This window comes from Symphalangus syndactylus, chromosome 5 (assembly GCF_028878055.3).
Source record: "Symphalangus syndactylus isolate Jambi chromosome 5, NHGRI_mSymSyn1-v2.1_pri, whole genome shotgun sequence".
Classification (NCBI taxonomy): domain Eukaryota; kingdom Metazoa; phylum Chordata; class Mammalia; order Primates; family Hylobatidae; genus Symphalangus; species Symphalangus syndactylus.
The window spans coordinates 94,161,640-94,168,373 of record NC_072427.2 but is presented as its reverse complement, the minus strand read 5'-3'; the positions used below and the strand labels follow the sequence as shown (position 1 = coordinate 94,168,373).

The 6,734-nt window shown below is 42.3% G+C and overlaps 1 non-coding gene across 1 annotated transcript; it reads left to right on the top strand.

Annotated features, from left to right (window-relative positions):
• Positions 1 to 5,455: 5,455 nt before the first annotated feature.
• LOC129483608 (U6 spliceosomal RNA) lies at positions 5,456 to 5,563 on the top strand. Its single transcript, XR_008658126.2, has one exon. It is a non-coding gene; the product is annotated as a U6 spliceosomal RNA (small nuclear RNA).
• Positions 5,564 to 6,734: the final 1,171 nt, after the last annotated feature.

The following is a 6,734-nucleotide window of genomic DNA, read 5'->3' as shown; positions in this document are numbered from 1 at the left end:
TATTGTTTTACTGTTGATTTATTTATTTTGATTTTTAATTTTCCCTCCTTTGTTGGTTGAATCCCCAGATGCAGAACCCGAGGATACAGAGGGCCAGCTGTAAACTCTGACAAGCTGTCATAAACCAGAGGCTACTAGGGAGACGTGACAACTCAGTGCAATATGGGACACTGAAGGATCCTGGAATAGAAAGGGACAGGAGCAGGAAAACTGGTGAAATCCAAATCAAGCATGGAGCTTAGTTAATAGTACTATTACAATCATGGTTTCTAGCTGTGACAAATGTACCGTAGTAGTAAGATGTTGATTTTAGGAGAAACTGGGTAGGAGATACACAGGAATTCTCCATACTACATTTGCAACTTTTCAGTAAATCGAACTATTCTGACATTTAAAGTTTATTTTTTTTAAAAAAGGGGCAATGGGGGGCTAGAAATAGATGGATCCAGATTTGGAATTGTTAAAAGATAAACTTTGGCACATTAAAATTTTTAAAGTTCATTTGAGCAGTCAGAAATTCATGAATCAGGCAGCTCCAAACCAGAAGTGCTTAGGTCTTCTCTAAAGTGGCCAGTTTTTGAAGCAATGGGCCTTGCTAAAAGAAGAAAGAAAAGAAAAAAAGTGGCATGAGAGGAAGGCTTTTATAGAGTTGATGTGGACATAGAGCAAGGAAATTATCTGATTAGTTAAAGTTTGATCAAGCTCCATATTTGAATTATTCCTATGGGAAGTTCAACACAATATAACTAATGCCCAGTTGACCACTTGTGATTAGCTGAGCTTAAGTTTCATTTTCTTTTAAATTCTGAGTTAGGTTTTGGTTTGCTTATGTAGGAACCCATGGCATTAGAGCTACCTCAGCCTAATGGCCCCCTATTTAATTATTTTAACAAATCCATGATTCCATGATGTCATCAAAGATCAACACTCTAACTTTCCACATTATCATCCATAAGAAGTTGGCTATTCACATTTGTTTGTTTGCTTGTGGTCTCAAGGTAGATGCTGCAGCTCCAGGCATCACACTCTCATACAACTAGATTCAAGACAGGAAGAAAAGGGTCAGCTGAAATGGGGACTTTCCTTTTATGAGGGAGGAAAATAATGCATACTCCCATTTTTACACGGCAGTTGACAAAGATTCTTTGCTTGACCAGTGAATTCCAGACACATTCCTCTGAGCACAAATCCTATTTAAACTACAGATTCTAAACACAAATGATTTTATTCACCCCTGTCCCCCAACACTAAAAGATTTAAACACTAACATAGTTTCTAACAGCTGTAAACTAAACAAATCCTAAGCCCCTACTGACTGAATGGAACCCCTTTTGGCCAAAAGGGCCCCAGAAGAAAACTTAAAAACGTAGTTCCCAGCCCTGATGGAATGGGAGGTCAGACATGCCTCATTATACCCTCTCTCTTTTACAGTTCAGACACAACTGGCCAGCATTGATGTTAAAATAGAGACCATGAGACTGACGGAACAGACTCTTTGTGGCAATAAGATACAAAAATTATAAACAAGACCTAAGGCCATGCCAGGAAAGGGTTAAGTCACTTCAAGAATAAATTCTGTTCTAATGGCTACAAGGTTTTTCTTTTTCTCTAGCAGCTAAACAAGCACTCACCTCCACCTAAGCAATATTAAAACAATTACCACTCTTGCACCACCAGATGCTAACTAACCCCCTGTTCCACAATGACAGAGCAGAAGCATCACCATCTTGGACAAGCCCCTCATTCTAAAGTTCACCTTAATAAAAAACCGCCTAGGCTGGGTGCAGTGGCTCATGCCTGTAATCCCAGCACTTTGTGAGTCTGAGGCGGGCAGATCACGAGGTCAGGAGATCGAGACCATCCTGGCTACCTCGGTGAAACCCCATCTCTACTAAAAATACAAAAAATTAGCCGGGCATGGTGGCGAGCACCTGTAGTGCCAGCTACTCTGGAGGCTGAGGCAGGAGAATGGCATGAACCCAGGAGGTGGAGCTTGCAGTGAGCTGAGGTAGTGCCACTGCACTCCATCCTGGGCGACAGAGCAAGACTCTGGCTAAAAAAAAAAAAAAACCCGCCTAAATCCAAAGGGCATCAGCCTAATGGCTAAGGTCACCATGACCGTAAATCACAAATAATATCTTCAAACAGAAACATTCCAAATTCCTCCCCGACCAGAAACATGGTAGCCCCAAGATAAACCCCGCTCCGGCTGGAAAGTGGGGAAGATGCTAGCCCTGAGATAACACCCCTCGGGGCTGGAAAGATGTCTGCCCCAAGATAACCTCCCCTCTTCCCAGAGAGATTCCAACCCCGCCATGAACTTCTCCACACACATAAACATTCCAAGCTTGTGGTAAGCCCCCTCACCCTAAAACCAATATATACACTTAGTCTCTAAGAGAAAGCGCTCCTGATTGAAACAGGCCAGGAGCACCTCTCTGGTTTCATATAAGGTAAACCTGTCTCTAACTGCCAGCCGCGTTTAGTGTTCCTTACCTCTTTCTTGAACTCTTACATTTGGTGCGGAAACCCAGGCCGGGTGCTGGGGGCAGAGGCTCTCTTGCAACCCAGGAAGCAGTGGGCAACCGCAGCTGGTCCTGAGCTAATTTCTGGATCCTGAGGGTCTCTGGCCACCCGTCCCATCTTTTCTCTCACTTCACTTTTCCCTCATCCTCTCTTTTCTCTCTCTTTCCTTCTCTCTCTCTCTTTCTTTCTCTCTCTTCCTCATGCAGCTGCAGTCCAAGAGGCCCTTTGCCAATTCCAACTAGAATATCCAACATCGGACACGAATCCAGCCAACTGGTAAGATCTGCCCTCCCCTGGCTTTCTCGTGGTAACCGGGAAAAGTCAGGTCGACCGTCTGGTCCTCAGAGGACCAGCAGGACTAAGCTAGAGGAAATCTTGGGGATGCCCAGTTTCTTCTCAGCTTGACCATCCTCTTTAGTAAGAGGATTCTGGGTCTCTGTCTTTTGTCTGGGAATGCCTAGAACAAAAAGAGACACGCTCTGCTTCTTCTCGCCAGTCCACATGGATGCCAAACAATCCCACAGTCCTTACACACACCACAGATAACATCTCCAACCAGAAACATTCCAAACTCCTCCCCGACCAGAGACATGCTAGCCCCGAGATAACCCCCCTCCAGGCCAGAAAGATGTCTGCCCCAAGATAACCTCCCCTCCTCGCAGAGAGAGTCCAACCCCACCATAAACTTCTCCACACACGTAAACATTCCAAGTCTGTGATAAGCCCCCTCACCCTAAAACCAATATATACTCTTAGTCTGTAAGAGAAAGAGCTCCTGACCAAAATGGGCCAGGAGTGCCTCTCAGGTTTCATCGAAAGTAAGCCTGTCTCTAACTGCCAACGCATTTTTGCTTCTTTCCTCTTTTTCTAACTCTTACACACAAGCCATAACTACAGCTTTGATTAGACAAGAGACCGATTTCAACAACTTTCTCCTGATAAGAAGATCGTGGACTATGGAATGGACTGGTTCTGGTTTACAGAGGCTGTGTACTTGCGTGCCTTGATGTCCTGAAAGAGCTTTTGACAGATAGGGCCTAATCGTAATACACTTAAATGTCAAGTCACCATCCCAGAGTGAATATACATGAGTCGTACGTTACATGCATGTTTCTTCAATATGCATGTATCAGGACCACCTTCATGAATATTCACAGCTCCTCCTGTAAACTGTTGAATGTGTAAGTTTAGCCAAACTGTTCAGTCTAAAGCTCCTGCCTCAAAGCCTCCCCCTTCAAAGTGCCCATCTCTGTTTCTGCTGGAGTCAGCTCCCCAGCCTCCAGGATGGCTACCTTGCAGGTTGTACCCCTTTAGAAGAAATAAAGTCCCCGTCTCCTTTTCTAAATTTATACATTGTGAGTTGTTTTTGGTTTTTCCTTTTTTTTTTTTTAAACACAGCTCAAGGCTACATGGCTAGGATGACCCTATCACCCCTAGGATGACTCTAGCCCCTTCCTGAGAATGTTAAGCTGCCAAAAAAAAATGCGGTGTTTGTAATAACCAACTTCTGACAATAGGCCCCTGATTGCCCTTTCTTAAAGCATTTACTAAAAATGGCTTACAGCTGTGAATTCTCTCTGTCCCTTTGAGATGTATCTCCCACCCAGGAGTGTTTCTTGGCTGGGCATGGTGGCGCACGCCTGTAATCCCAACACTTTGGGAGGCCAAGGTGGGCGGATCACCTGAGGTCAGGAGTTCCAGACCAGCCTGGCCAACATAGCGAAACTCTTTCTCTATTAAAAATACAGAAAGTTAGTTGTGCATGGTAGCGCACGCTTGTAGTCCCAGCTACTCGAGAGGCTGAGGCAGGAGAATCTCCTGAACCTGGGAGGCAGAGGTTGCAGTGAGCCGAGATCGCACCACTGCACTCCAGCCTGAGAGATAAGAGAGAAACTCCATCTCAAAAAAAAAAAAAAAAAAAAAAAAAAAAGAGTGTCTTTCTCAAGGACCTGGAAGCCATTCCTCTGAAATGTAATCATCAGAAATTATAGGGCCTCTGTCTTTCGGTCTTTATAGTGGGAGAATAGAATCCCAACTTTGCTAATTGCCAGCTAACAGACACAGCTGGCCTAACCAACATTTCCACTGAGCAACCCTTGGTAATTTGTCATTTCCCTAACTCCTCCCACTTCCTGATCCTTCACTCTCCCTTTAAAAGGCACAGTCACATCTGTACAAATGAAAGTTCATTTACACTGGACCCTCTTTCCTATTACAGGAGTTCATTATTGACTAAAATCTGTCCTTACCACCTTAGTGTCTGGCTTTGTCTTTCACAGAATTCAGTAAATTGCTTGAGTTACATAACTACTAAGCACCTAAGCCACAGATTGATTCCAGGTCTCAAAGTCCATGGTCTACCCCTTTAGAAAGGCTTACTGAATATCCTAAACAAGCATAAAATGCAAGAGGAACACAGCCAGTGTCAAGCAGAGATCCGTGAGGGTAAATAATCAAAGGAACGATCCGGAGAACCCCACAGTTCGTAATTTAACAACATTATTTTCCAACATCTTTTCTTTTAATATATACCACGGAACTGTGTTTTGGGCTTTTCTGTTTTTTTGTTTTTAGATTCGGGGGTACATGTGCAGGTTTGTTATATCAGTATATTGCCTGATGCTGAGGTTTGGGCATCTAATGCTCCCAAGTAGAAAACATAGTACCCAATAGTTTGTTTTTCAACCCTTACCCCCTCCCTCCCCCTTTTGGAATCCCCAGTGTTATTGTTCCCATCTTTGTGTCCCTGTGTACTCAAATGTTTAGCTCCCACTTATAAGTGAGAACATGCGTTATTTGGTTTTCTGTTTCTGTGTTAATTCACCTAGCACAATAGCCTCCATCTGCATCCATGTTGCTGCAAAGGAAATGATTCCATTCTTTTTTGTGGGAACTGTGTTCTTTAGTTGCTTTAAACTAGTGGGTAGTAGTGCTCGTTTGGGCAGCACATATACTAAAACTGGAATGATACAGACAAGATTTAGCATGGTGCCTGTGCAAGGATGACATGCAAATTCATGAAGCGTTCTATTAAAAAAAAAAAACGGTGGGTAGTAAAGATATGAATTCATTCCACAGGTTAATTGGTGTGATAAAATTCTTTATCTGTATAGCAGCCAATATAGTCTCAGACCTTTGATTCTTACAACTAAGGCATGTCTTCCAACTTAGCCAATAGCAGTAATAGCAGAGATCTGGAAACTCCATCTTTAAATTTCTGTTTTATTTCTTAAATTGTTCAGAATCCAAACAAGGTGCTACATGTTGGAGGCTCCTCACACATACCACCAGAATCAAGGCCCAGATGTAAGAGAGACAACCATACAAAATCATCCAAGTAGAGCTTAATTCACAGGCTTTAAATTATGCTTTTCAAAAACAAATTTTCAAAAAGTTTCCCGTAGTCAAACCCATCAGACATTTATGATTCTTCCCCTATTTTTATGCGTATAAAATAAAGCATTTTCCCCTATTGAAAATAAAAATTTTACTTTTGTTTTCTTTTAGTTGTTTTATGGATTCATTTATAAATCACTGTTTCTCTCTCTCTCTTCAGAAATTATTTAGTGTATGTTGTAAGGGATCTTTTTTCTTTCCAATCATTATGCCCTTTCCCCAGTGCTAATTTTGGAATAATTCTTTCCCTCACTAGTTGTTAAACCACCTTTATCATACAGTAAATTCTTGTTAATACATATTTTATATATCTTCTGGAGCATCCTGCCCAATGTACCTGTCAATTCTTATGTTGGTACCAGTCCTAAAAAAATAAACAAATCAGACTCAAACTCATGATTCATGGCCCTTGTAGGATTTGCCTTTTGAAACAGCAGGACCCTCACCCTGTCCAAAGTTCCCTGTACACCATGTGCTATTGCTGACTGGCCCTCTTAATAAATTTAATCCATCCCACTCTAACACTGACTCACACCAGCTACAGAAGACAGTAGCTAGTGAAGTGGAGAGAACCCAGCCAATGACAGACCCAACACGCACACACTGGGATAGGAAAGAAAATCCAAAACAGAGCTCTGAATTATCCTGAGTGGAAAAAAGAAACAAAACAAAATACTACAAACTGTATGACTCCATCTATGTAACAATTTTGAAACAACAAACTTGTAGAAATGGTGAACAGATTAGTGGTTGCCATGAATTAGAGTTGGTTTGGGGAGTAATAGAGAGGTATGTTTGGTGATAAAAGTGCA